The sequence below is a fragment of the Dendrobates tinctorius genome, unplaced genomic scaffold (assembly GCF_039654945.1).
Source record: "Dendrobates tinctorius isolate UK_male_01 unplaced genomic scaffold, ASM3965494v1 ptg000019l, whole genome shotgun sequence".
NCBI classification, from domain to species: domain Eukaryota; kingdom Metazoa; phylum Chordata; class Amphibia; order Anura; family Dendrobatidae; genus Dendrobates; species Dendrobates tinctorius.
The window spans coordinates 63799778-63814151 of NW_027361687.1; the positions used below are offsets into that span (position 1 = coordinate 63799778).

The 14374-nt window shown below is 45.7% G+C and overlaps 1 protein-coding gene across 1 annotated transcript in view; it reads left to right on the top strand.

Moving 5' to 3' along the window:
• LOC141083008 (uncharacterized) overlaps positions 1 to 14374 on the top strand; it is a 354683-nt gene that overhangs the window by 217543 nt on the left and 122766 nt on the right. The window lies entirely within an intron of this gene.

Sequence of the window (14374 nt, forward strand, 5' to 3'; positions counted from 1 at the left end):
CACCACGTCCTCACCAATCTTATATTAACAGTTCACAGCAATCACCAGATCACATACACAACCAGCAGCTTTTGTTTTGGCCAAAATAATTTTTAAGCCACCACCACAAGAAGGTAGACTCTTTTTGCCGGGTCCTGCTCTACTCTTACCTATGAAACATTTCCTAAAATATCCAATTTTCCTTTTAGGTTTATTTTTATTTATGTTTCTTTAAGGCAATGAGTCACATTTTTTTTAGAATGACCATTAATACCATATACAAGGGACAAAAACCATCACACCATGACTAGACCATATATTACCACCATATAGTGACTGAATAATACCACATACAAGGAACAAATACCTCCATACCATGACCAGATCACATATTATCATCACATAATGACCAAGTAATACCACATACAGGGAGAAATATCATAACACCATAACCAGATCACATACTACCACCACATAGTGATCGAATACTACAATACTGATCATTAATAAAAAAAACACAACACTAATGCCATTATACACAGGAGCGCTGTATATAGAGTATATTGTACAGGTAATACAGAGATCACCAGTGATATTTTACACAGGAGCTCTGAATATAGTGTCAGTGTGCAGGTAATACAGGGATCACCAGTGACATTATACACAGGAGCTCTGTATATGCCAGTGTATAGGTAATACAGTGATCACCTGACAATATACAGGAGCTCTGTATATAGTGTACAGTGAACAGGTAATAGAGTGTATAGTGTCAGTGTACAGGTAACACACTGACTCACCAGTGACGTCTCTAGCTGAAATCCCTCATCTTTGCTTTTCTTTTTCATGCAGTGCAGGCCGCCATCATTTCTTCCAGCCAGGACTCGTCTCTGGATAAAATAACATATAGTTACCTAGAGCCCTGCTTCCAGAGCACATTCCCTACTTTTTCCCTTTCTTCTACACTGCACAACTGAATACAGATGTGCACCGCCACCCACCATTAATATATAATTGGTTATTATGCAATTCACCATTCAAAATATAAATTATAATTTACCAGTGCACCCCCACCAACTATAAATAGCCATTTTCCCCACCTAATAAATATATACATTAATTAGACCCTGTACTCTTCCCCCAATTCATTACTAGTCACTGCATCCTCAACGTCCCCCACTATGTGCCTCCCGCTCACCCAATTCATTAAATTTACATGCCCCTTCTGCCCCAATTGATTGTCATGTCTTCTTCCACCCCACCATAAATTCATTATCAACTGCTCTCCCCCCCACATTCAATACATCATTTACTCCCACCAACCTGAAAATTCATCATTATTTGCTCTCCTCCAGGTCCTCATTTGCTCTCCCGATCCCCCACCTTCAATTCAATTGCTGTTCCCCATCCCTCACTTCATCATTCGCTGTCCTCCTCCCCCTCTTCATCATTACCAGTCCCCCCGCCCCCTCACGTCATCATTTGCAGTCCCCCTTCCCCCTCACTTCATTGTTTACAGTCCAGCATTCTCCCCCACTTTATCATGTGCAGTCTCCTGTCCCTTACCTCACACCATCATGTGCAGCCCCCCTCCATTATCATTTGCAAATTGCAGCACCCCCTCCATCACTTGCAGCTACCTTTATCATTTGCAGTCCCCCTCCATCATTAGCAGCCCCTTTCATCACTTGCAGCGCCCCCCTTCATCATTTGCAGCAGCCCCCTTTCATCATTTGCAGCACCCCCTCCATCATTGGCAGCCCCCTTTCATCATTTGCAGCACCCCCTCCATCATTGGCAGCCCCCTTTCATCATTTGCAGCACCCCCCTCCATCATTGGCAGCCCCCTTTCATCATTTGCAGCACCCCCCTCCATCATTGGCAGCCCCCCTTCATCATTTGCAGCACCCCCCTCCATCATTGGCAGCCCCCTTTCATCATTTGCAGCACCCCCCTCCATCATTGGCAGCCCCCCTTTCATCATTGGCAGCCCCCCTTTCATCATTTGTAGAACTTACTTTCATCATTTGCAGCCCCCCTCCATCAATGGCAACCCTCCTTTCATCATTGGCAGCCCCCCTTTCAAAATTTGTAGCACCCCCTTCATCATTTGCAGAACCCCCTCCATCATTTGCAGCCCCTTAATCATTTCCCGCACCCCCTCCATCATTGGCAGCTCCACTTTCATGATTGCAGCACCCCCTCTATCATTTGCAGCACCCCCCCTCCATCATTGGCAGACCCCTTCCATCATTTGCAGCCCCCTTTATCAGTTGCGGAACCCCCCCTCCTTCATTTGCAGCCCCCTTTAATCATGTGCAGACCCCCCTCACCCATTTAATTCTTTTTATAAAGAAAAAATTTTTTCATACTTAACCTCACAAAAAGCGATCCCCAGCAGGCACAGCTCCTCTTCTTGTCATGGTAGAGGCTATACCTGGAAGGAGCCCATACATTGTGTTGGAATAATGCATATTGATCTGTATGTATTGCAACAACTACTACTGTACTGTTTTATATATTGTGCGTATTGTGAGCTTGTTAACAAAGTTCAGTGAAAAAAAAACAGACAGGATGCCCCCTCCTTCTCTTCCCTTCTTGTTGTTGTAATGCTCCCATGCTGCAAGCCACAGCAGATACCAGACTGATCACATTTCATGCTGTAAGCTTTTCAACCTGGATATGAATAAATCTACATTCTGTGTTGCTGACTCTGGATGTTACGCTGATTAATCCGCTGCTAACAGGTTATGGGCCCAGAGTCCTAGCGTCCCAGATCCCCAGAGCACAGAGAAAAGAAAAGAAAGGAAGACAGCAAAGATGGCCACCAGCAGCAGCAACTCCATGAAGTTTACAGTACCAAGTCTCAATTATCAATCCTGGAAATTCAAAGTGAGAATGCTGCTGATAAGAGAAGGTACGTGGAAATACACACAGGAGCATAAACCTGACCCAGTATCACAGGAGTGGATAGAGATGGATCAGAAAGCACAAAGTACCATATCACTCAGTATAGATGATGATCAGATTGTGCATGTGTGTAAAAGTGAAACTGCAAGAGAAATGTGGGAGCAGCTGCAAAAGGTGCATGAGAGGATAAATTTAAGCAATAAACTTTATCTCATGAGAAAATTGTACCAGTCTAAACTACAGAATGGCCAGGATATGCAGGACTACATAACAAGCATTCTAGAGATTGTAGATCGCCTGAGAGGCATTAGGGAAGATTTGAAGGACTTTCACGTAGCCGCATTACTGCTTAGTGGTCTTCCAGAAAACTATGACACGCTTGTAGCCGCACTAGATGCGCGCCCAAATGATGAGCTTACATTGGAGTATGTCAGAGGGAGGCTCATAGATGAATATAAGCGGAAAGCGGAAGGTGTAAACAGCAGGACATGCGATACAGAATCTGCTTTACAGACACACAAAATCTAAATGATAACAGAAAGCACCTAAAAGAACCACGTGAATGTTTTGTTTGCAAGAAATCAGGACATTTGAAAGCCGACTGCAGAGTCTGGAAAGCTAGAATGAATCAGCTGAAAAAGCAAAGCAGTCTTCAAAGGGTTAAAAGTGCTGTGTCTGTAGAAAATGATCCTGTGAATACTGAAACTGCATTTACTGTCAGTGTAAATACATCAAAGCATGCATGGTGTATAGACTCTGGAGCAATGAGTCACATGACTAATAACAGGGACTTCTTTTCTAAGCTTAACCAAAGTAAGTCAGAGAAAGTGATTATGGCTAATGGTCAGTACATGACTTCACAAGGTATAGGAGATGGTTATATTGATTGTCAAATCTCACCAACACAAAGCAAGAAGATCCCAGTAAAAGATGTGCTCTATGTGCCTAGTCTTGAGAGTAATTTACTATCTGTGAAGAAACTCACAAAACAAGGAAATGAAGTTACATTTAAGCATGATAGCTGCATCATCTCAAAAGAGGGCCACACACTAGCAGAAGGAAAAATCACAAATGAACTTTACCAGCTTAAATGCAAAGAGTGTGTGTTCACTGCTCAGGAAGAAAGGCACAATAACTGCATTCATGTATGGCATAGGCGCCTAGCACACAGAGACCCAGAAGCAATAAGGAAGTTAGTTCAAAAGCAACTAGCTGAGGACATTACAATTGATCTATGTAACCAGATAATGAAATGTACTAGCTGCATCAAAGGGAAAATGTCTAGAAAAGCTTTTCCTAAGAGAAGTACTACAAGAACAGAACAGACACTAGATTTAATACATACAGATGTCTGTGGTCCAATGAGCACTCAGACTCCTGGGAAGAAGAGATATTTTCTCACATTTATTGATGATCATTCAAGATATACAGTTGTCCATCTGCTTCACAGCAAGAAAGAAGTTCCAGAGAAACTTGAAGTATATCTAGCTGAGGTATATAATAAATTTGGGAGAATGCCAAAGATTCTACGTGCAGATAATGGGACTGAATACATAAGTAATGAGACACAGAGCATTTTAAAGAAAAATGGAATCCTATTTCAGACCACTGTACCGTACAATCCTGAGCAAAATGGTGTTGCGGAAAGAAGGAACCGAGCACTCTGTGAAAGTGGAAGAAGTATGTTGTTTGATGCAAATCTGCCCACAGCATATTGGGGTGAAGCAATCATGACAGCTTGCTATCTTCAGAACAGACTACCAGGTAAAGCTACAGAGAAAACTCCGTTTGAGCAATGGAACAGCAGAAAGCCAAAACTACATCATATTCGGAAGTAAAGCGCTTGTACATGTTCCCAAAGAAAGGCGAACTAAGTGGGAATCTCACGCTAAGGGAGGGATCCTGGTAGGCTACAGTGAAACCCAGAAAGGTTATAGGATTCTACACCCAGAAGCAAACAAGGTCACAATAAGTAGAGATGTAGTGATTGATGAGAACTTTGTGTCCCCCAAGTTTTGTGACATCACGCCAGTAGTCCAGCTGAAGGCACAATTACAAGACAATAACAAGGAGGATGTAGAGGTCTGGCTGGATTCTTCAGCCACTGAAGGAACAACAGAAAAATCAGGTGAATCTGAAATCAGGAGATCTTCAAGATCAAACAGAGGCATACCAGCTAAACGTCTATCCTACATAGTCAAGACACTACCTGAATCAGAGCCGCAGTCATGGGATGAAATGCAAAAACTACCTGTCCATGAAAGAACAAAGTGGATCAATGCTGCTAATGAGGAAATCAAATCGCTTCAGCAACTTCAAACTTGGAAACTTACCAAGCTGCCACACGGCAAAAAGGCAATCAAGTGCAAGTGGGTCTTCAAAACCAAATATGACTCTGAAGATAAAGTCCACAGATTTAAAGCCAATGCCACGAGCCAGGTTCCAAGAATTGAGGACCACACTGAGACTAAGAGGATAAGTAGTTGTTGAGTGGGGGTGTTGGAATAATGCGTATTGATCTGTGTGTATTGCAACAACTACTACTGTACTGTTTTATATATTGTGCATATTGTGAGATTGTTGACAAAGTTCAGTGAAAAAAAAAAACCAGACAGGATGCCCCCTCCTTCTCTTCCATTCTTGTTGTTGTAATGCTCCCATGCTGCAAGCCACAGCAGATACCAGACTGATCACACTTCATGCTGTAAGCTGTTCAACCTGGATATGAATAAATCTACATTCTGTGTTGCTGACTCTGGATGTTACGCTGATTAATCCGCTGCTAACGCATTGTATCATTTTCATCAGTGAATCAGCTAGACTGTATGGGCTGCTGAGAAGACCTGAAAGGAGCCCATACATTCTAGCACATTCACTACTGAGACAGCTAAAATGTATGGGCTGTAGTCAGGACCTGCAAGGAGTCTATACATTCTAGCTACAAATATGTTGCATGACCAGGGAGCACAGAGGGAGTCGGAGCTGTGCAGCCGTGAAGGCAAGATGGCCTGCATACATCTCAGAGAAAGCTCCCGAGCCCTGGCGCCAACGTGTGAGCCTGGGGTAGCGGCCCAGGGGGCATTTGCCTCCCTGCCACCCGCCCAGCCTGCCCCTGCTCTCAATGTTCAGTGATAAACAGAGAAGCAGGAAAAGAAGCTCATTGTCATTGGACTGTAAGTATGAAAGTCGCATATGAGTGAAGTGTCCATGTGATGACTGCTGGAACCTGCAGAACTGAATCCTGACATTGCAGGCTTCTGAATTCTCACAATGAATGCACTGCACACTCTTAGGATTCTCCCTTGCCGGTGGCAAGAGTGGACGGTCATGTCAATGTAAGCAGGGGTGGGAACGCAGTAAGGCAGGGATTGCAGAACAATGCTGTATAACAATATTATTTAATTTTTAACAAAACCATGAAACTGCTCTCCTCGCAGGGATTTAATAAATAATAAACAAGAATCAAGAGAGGTAAAGAGTTAACGCGACAGTCTAATATTTAAACGGCAGTTATCGTAGTCTTCTCTGATCCTCATCCACATACAGTCTAATGTGAGTTGGAGTACTGTCAACAGCTGACATGGTGCCCTCATATGGATCCCAAACAAAGTCACGGTCCAGCTTCTGGCGGCACGGGTGAACGGCTGCCTGCTGAGCCCCTAGTCCATAAATCTGTGCAACCAAAGTGAGGATCGCTACAGGAGTCTCTGTCCAACACGGATGCTGCTGCACGTCTATTAGAAACGGGGAATGCACCTCAGGGTCCTGCACCTGGCCCCCACTCCATCGCACGAGCACTGCACTCTGCTTAGCCGGGTGCACAGCGCTCTGCACACACATTATCTCACTGGAGCGTTCGCCCAAGATCTTGCTCCACGTTGACTCTCTTGATGCGGAGCATTCTGCACACCTGCCTCTGCTGTCACCGCCGGCAGGAAATTCTGAGCTCTTTCCTGCGCTTCCTGCTCACTGTCCGGCTTAGCCATGCCCCTTCTCCCCGGGTCATGGGACCTGTCTGACCCCCATTCTTTTCCCCCAGCAACACTGGATGCAGCCTCAACAGTTACAAACCTGGCACAACGCAAGCACCCGCAGCTCAGTCTTCCTCCTTACACTCCTGCCCTCCTTTAACTCGCCAATCCACGGGCGAGAGTTCCTTCATCAGACGTTCACACTCTTCCATTTCTTGAATAATTCATTGCCAAATAAACTGTTCTTGTTCATAATGAGTGGGAGGTATTCCAGCTGTCGTCTGCACCGTACGGTGTAGTTCTGGTTGAGTGGTAGAAGATGGGAGCATATCTTGATCCGATGAATCATTCGTCTCTGGGGTTTCAGGCCTACGCACTTCTCTGGACAATCCAAGTCTGAGAAAGAGGCATCTCTTCCTCATCAAAGTTGAGAACCGTTGGGGTGAGTGTTTTGGTGGTGTCTGACACTCTCCATCTTCAGGAGCCTGTGACAATCAAGGATGCAACATGCTACGGTGGACTATTCAGGTAGGTGCTCTTTCCACCCTTTCAATTTGAAATTCATACACTAGCCCATCGGACCTAACTCGGCGTTTCCCATCGATGCTCCAACTTCCAACGGGGCCGCTTGTCTCGGACCAACACTCGATCTCCGACATTGAGAGCTGTCCCTCGAATAAGTGTCATTTCATTCATGGTGTTGGAGTTCCTGAAACAGTCTGCACCAGCCGGTGAAGAGTCTGCAGCCATGTTGATGTTCTCGGACCCAGGGAGACACCCCCTTATCCGTGGGTAGTCTTCTTCCAGATCCAACTCCAGCTCTAATTTCCTGTCCCTTTTGCCTGAACAGCAGGGTATACGAAGTGAATCTTACTGTACTGTGCACATGGTTGGTGTACACCCAAACCAATTCAGCCACGTACTCAGGCCACCCTATTTTCCTATCTTCCTCCAATGTCCGGAGCATCTGAATCAGCATCCGATTGAAGCGTTCACAGGCTCCATTCCCCTGAGCCCTAAGGATGATATGGCGTCATCATTGACTTCTCAATCCGGTACAGATGATGTAACTCCTCTATCACTCGACCTTGGAAACAATCGCTTTGGCCAGAATGGATCCTGTTCAGGCATCCATACATCCGGATGAAGTCTCGGCAGATAGCCTGTGCCGCTGACTCAGCAGTCTGATCCCGAGTTGGAGTCACCACAGAGAACTTGGTAAAGTGGTCAGTCATCACCAGACCTAGTAGCATAGTAACATAGCTTTAAAGGCTGAAGGAAGACCTTATGTCCATCTAGTTCAGCCTATTTTTAGTGCAGTTGTTCTGCATTGTTGATCCTGGGGAAGGCAAAAAACCCACAGAGTAGAAGCCAATTTTCTCCATAGGGAAAAAAATTCCTTCCCCTAAGCTGGGTCAACCATCTACCTATAATATTCTGTTATTCGTAACCTTCTATACTGTTACTCACAAGAAAAGCATCCATTCCTTTCTTAAATTCATTCAGTGAGTTGGCCATCACCACTTCCTCAGGAAGAGAATTCCAGAGCCTCACTGCTCTTACCGTGAAGAACCCTCTTCTATGCTGGTGCAGAAATTGTCTTTCCTCCAAACGAAGAGAATGCCCCCTTGTTCTTGTCACAGTCCTTGGTACAAACAGTTCATTCGAGAGATCTCTGTATTGCCCTCTGATATACTTGTACATATACACTCACTGGCCACTTTATTAGGTACACCTGTCCAACTGTGTGTTAAGACTTAATTTCTAATCAGCCAATCACATGGCGGCAACTCAGTGCATTTAGGCATGTAGACATGGTCAAGACAATCTCCTGCAGTTCAAACCGAGCATCAGTATGGGGAAGAAAGGTGATTTGAGTGCCTTTGAACGTGGCATGATTGTTGGTGCCAGAAGGGCTGGTCTTAGTATTTCAGAAACTGCTGATCTACTGGGATTTTCACGCACAACCATCTCTAGGGTTTACAGAGAATGGTCCGAAAAAGAAAAAAAATCCAGTGAGCGGCAGTTCTGTGGCCGGAAATGCCTTGTTGATGCCAGAGGTCAGAGGAGAATGGGCAGACTGGTTCGAGCTGATAGAAAGGCAACAGTGACTCAAATTGCCACCCGTTACAACCAAGGTAGGCAGAAGAGCATCTCTGAATGCACAGTGCGTCGAACTTTGAGGCAGATGGGCTACAGCAGCAGAAGACCACACTGGGTACCACTCCTCTCAGCTAAGAACAGGAAACTGAGGCTACAATTTGCACAAGCTCATCGAAATTGGACAGTAGAAGATTGGAAAAACGTTGCCTGGTCTGATGAGTCTCGATTTCTGCTGCGACATTCGGATGGTAGGGTCAGAATTTGGCATAAACAACATGAAAGCATGGATCCATCCTGCCTTGTATCAACGGTTCAGGCTGGTGGTGGTGGTGTCATGGTGTGGGGAATTTTTTCTTGGCACTCTTTGGGCCCCTTGGTACCAATTGAGCATCGTTGCAACGCCACAGCCTACCTGAGTATTGTTGCTGACCATGTCCATCCCTTTATGACCACAATGTACCCAACATCTGATGGCTACTTTCAGCAGGATAATGCGCCATGTCATAAAGCTCGAATCATCTCAGATTGGTTTCTTGAACATGACAATGAGTTCACTGTACTCAAATGGCCTCCTCAGTCACCAGATCTCAATCCAATAGAGCATCTTTGGGATGTGGTGGAACGGGAGATTCGCATCAGGGATGTGCAGCCGACAAATCTGCGCCAACTGTGTGATGCCATCATGTCAATATGGTCCAAAATCTCTGAGGAATGCTTCCAGCACCTTGTTGAATCTCTGCCACGAAGAATTGAGGCAGTTCTGAAGGCAAAAGGGGGTCCAACCCCTTACTAGCATGGTGTACCTAATAAAGTGGCCAGTGAGTGTATATTAAGTCTCCCCTAAGTCTTCTCTTTTCTAGAGTAAACAGACCTAATTTTGATAACCTTTCTGGGTAATGTAGTGAACCAACTCCATTTATCATTTTTGTAGCTCGCCTTTGAACTCTTTCAAGTTCAGTAATGTCTTTCTTGAGCACCGGCGTCCAAAATTACACACAATACTCCTAAGTGTGGTCTGACGAGTGATTTGTACAGAGGGAGAATTATGTTTTCATCTCGTGTCCCCAGACCTCTTCTAATGCATCCCATGACCCTATTTGCTTTGGTGGCAGCTGCCTGACACTGGGCACTCCAATTTAGCTTCTTATTGACTAAGATGCCTAAGTCTTTTTCCATGTCTGATTTCCCCAGCAGTTTCCCATTTAGTAAGTAATTGTAGCATCTGTTTCTCCTTCCCATGTGCATAACCTTACACTTATCTGTGTTAAACCTCATTTGCCATTTTCAGCCCAATTCTCCAATTTACTCAAATCTGTCTGTAGTTGCAAACTGTCCTCCTTTGTGTTAACTACCTTACATAGTTTTGTATCATTTGCAAATACTGATATTTTACTGTGTAAGCCATCCACTAGATCATTAATAAATATATTAAATAGTAGGGGGCCCAATACAGAACCCTGTGGTACCCCACTAGTAACCCTTGCCCAATCTGAGTATGCACCATTAATAACCACTCTTTGTTTTCTATCACTAAGCCAGCTACCTACCCATCTACACACATTTTCCCCTAGCCCAAGCTTTCTCATCTTACTTACCAATCTTTTATGTGGGACAGTGTCAAATGCTTTAGAGAAGTCAAGATAAATGACATCCAATGATTCTCCTTGATCCGTTTGAGATCTTACATCCTCACTCATAGAAGCTGATCAGGTTAGTTTGACAGGAGCAATCCTTCATAAATTCATGTTGATATGGAGTTAAACATTTATTAACATTGAGATATTCCATAATGGTATCCCTTAGAAACCCTTCAAAAATTTTACCCACAACAGATGTTAAGCTTACCGGCCTATAGTTTCCAGGTTCCCTTTTACACCCCTTTTTGAATATTGGTACCACATTTGCTTGTCGCCAATCAAAAGGAACAGACCCTGTTTCTATAGAGTCTTTAAATACAAGGAATAGAGGCCTGTCTATCACATTACTTAACTCCCTTAATACCCGAGGGTGAATGCCATCAGGGCCTGGTGATTCGTCAATTTTAATCTTACTAAGGCGGTTCTGCACTTCTTCCTGGGTTAGGCAGGTACTTAATGGGGAGTTTACATTATCACTCTGCATTTTCCCTGGCAAATGCTTTTCCTGTGTGAACACTGTTGAGAAAAAAGTATTTAAAACATTTGCTTTTCTCACATCTCTCTCTATGATTTCTCCTTCATTGTTCTTTAAAGGGCCGACACCATCAATTTTAATCTTTTTACTGTTTATATAATTAAAGAATAGTTTGGGGTTTGTTTTACTTTCCTTAGCAATGAGTCTCTCAGTTTCCACTTTTGCTAAATGTATTTGTTTTTTGCTAAATGTATTTGTTTTTCACCCGAGATCAGCTGGCAGCTGGGCCCACGGTCAAGTAGTCAATCATCAACCACTCTAGGGGGGCAGAAGTCACGATGGTCTGTGTTGGGCATTCTCTGCTCTGGAGGTTTGGCTAGTACACAGCTCTGACATCATCCACAGGCCTCCTCTACTGCAATCTTCAGTCGGGGGTGATATAACAGCTTCTGTAACCACTGGAACATCTCCGGACCAAAGTGAGCCCCTCTCTCATGGGCCTCTGTAGCCACTACATGGATCAACTTCTCTGGGAGCACCACTTGCCAGGTGACCCCCAACTCTTTCACAACACTTTGCTATACAGGAAGCTGTCCTCCAACTGGAGTCTCTCCCACTGCCTTAGAATCTGCAGAGTCTCTTTCACTCCAGCTTTGAAGTCACTTCAGAGCCACCCACTGTCTCAACTGGGCAAGTTCCTTATCTTCTTGCTGGAGCTGCACCCAGTCATCCCGAGGTCATCCCAGTACCTGTTCTCCAGATGCCTCTCCGATCTGTCCCTGTGTTGCCACCAATAATCTAGCGAGGTCCCGAAAACCAAGAATCCCCTCTGCCTCTAACTCTTCATCTTGGTAGTGCCCATGGGTCACTCTCGACAGAGCATCAGCATGCGTGTTCTCGGCTCCGGCCCGAAATGCGATCTTGTACTGATAATTCGTTGTTCCAAGGCCCCCAATTCATTGTTCCAAGGCCCCCAATTTTGCATTTTCCAGGTGAGCTAGGGGATTGTTATCGGTGCGCACCAGGACTTCAGACCCCAACAAGTATTCGGCAAACTTTTCGGTCATCAACCACACTAACGCCAGCAATTCCATCTTGAAGGAGCTGTAATTGTCCGGGTTCCGTTCTGAGTCATGATGAGACCGACTCGCATAGGCTGTCACTCGTTACTTCCCTTCCTGCATTTACGATAGCACAGCCCCCAGACCATGTAGACTTACATCGGTGTGAAGAATGATGGGCTGTGAGAAGTCCGCATAGGCGAGTATTGGGGCCTTAGTCAAGGCCATCTTCAAAGCTTGAAAAGCTTCTTCGTGACTACTTACCCATTGTATAGTCCCTTTAGGGATGCAGGTGAAATTCTTCACGAACCTTTGGTAGTACCCAGTAATCCCCAGAAAGGCCCGAACGTCTTTCACTGTCTTTGGGGTGGCCCAGTCCTGTACCGCCGCTATCTTCTCACATGTAGGTCTTTTTCCTTCAGCGGATATGATGTGCCCCAGGCACTCGATTTGCTTACAGAAAAGGTGACATTTTGGGGGCTTCACTTTCAGACCTTGCTTCTGTAGTCGACTCAACACTTGCTCCAGCCACCAGAGGTGCTCTTCAAAGGTGGCTGCATAGACAATGATATCGTTCAAGTAGATAAGTGTTGCTTCGAAGTTCAGATCCCCAAGCACCTTTCCATCAATCGCTGAAATGTCCCAGGGGCGTAAGTAAGGCCAAAGGGCATCCAATTAAATTCAAACAATCCCATAGGCAGTTTGAATGCTGTCTTTGGCCGATCATGTTCAGTCATGGGCACCTGCCAGTATCCGCTGGCCAGATCCAGGACAATAAATACTTTGCCTTTCCCAAGGCAGCTAACAATTCCTCGATACAAGGTAATGGATAGGAGTCCTGCACCGTACAGGCATTCAGTTGTCGGTAATCGACACAAAAGCGCAGGGTTCCATCCTTCTTCCGGACTTAAACAATGAGAGTTGCCCATGGGCTCTGACTCTCCCATATGACTCCACTGTGCAGCATGTGAGCCAGCATCTCCTTTACCTCTTTTTACATCTGAGGCTGTATCTGCCGATATCTCTCCCGGTTTGGGGCAGCACTTCCTGTAGGGATTTCATGGGCTATAGCCATGGTACACCTAAAGTCATCTTCATGACGAGCGAAGACCTCCTGGTAGCGCTTCAGTACAGCTTCCACCTGTTGCACGTGTTGTGGGGAGAGTCCCGTCAGTTCGGCCCGCATCTGTTCCAGAATTCAGTGGCCCTCCTTCAGGTCTCCAGGCGATTGTTCCAGTGTCATCGTGACAGCTAGGGTGCAGGGTTCCTCTTGCATGGCTGCCAATTATACGGTCTCCGGTTGTATCAGTTCTTCCGGCATTCCCAGCACCTGAGCCACTTCACTTTTAGGTGAGAGGGTGAGATCTTCTTCCCCCAGATTGACGCAATGCACTACCACATTACCATCATGGACTGTGGCTAATGTACGAGCAATGTCCAAGCGATGAGGAGCCCCGAGGGTATCTGATCCACTACGGTTGGATCGATCTACACAAGCCCGTACTGGCAACGTGTGCACGGTCTGACAGGCGGTAGAACGAGTTTAGCTGCTGCATGGACTATCGCCTTACCTAGAACCTTCTTTTCGCTTGATGTTTCCTGGGCCTGGGCAACTTGTATCAATTGTTGAAACACCTTCCTCTGGGGGTGCGTGGGCTCCATTGGTCCATAAAAGCATCTTGTGGCTCACTGATCAAGAGAGTTCTGAGTTCCTTCAGCATGTTCATTCCCAGAGTCACTGCAGGACCGTTGCCAGTGTCTCCAGCAACTAACACGCCTTCTTTCCGGCCGATATCTTTGCTGCACACCGTAATCTGCATCCAGACCACCTCTGCGATGGGCAACTGATTGGCTGCTGTTAGCTTGATTACTAGGCCCCATTCTGGTCATGTCACTAGTTTAACGAGCTAGGGGGCCTCCTCCATCTCGTGCACCCTCGGGCATAGTGTCCGGTGTCCCCGCACTTGAAACAAGTCTGATTATTCTCTGTGCGGAGTTGTCCCATTCCTTGGCACTGTTCAACTAGCAAGCGGGGCTCGGAGTCACTCCTGTCTCTAGGCAAATTTGGAGCTGCAATGGGGGTTCCTCTTAGACTGGACCACTCTTCTCGCATGTCCCATATTTACTTCCTGATCTCTTGAGCCCATTATGGTTCTGCTGCAGGTGAGGTGCTCTGGACCATCCCTGCCAAGGCTGCTGTTCCCTGTCCCACTCTATTTCGCGTGCTTCTGCCCCAGCTTC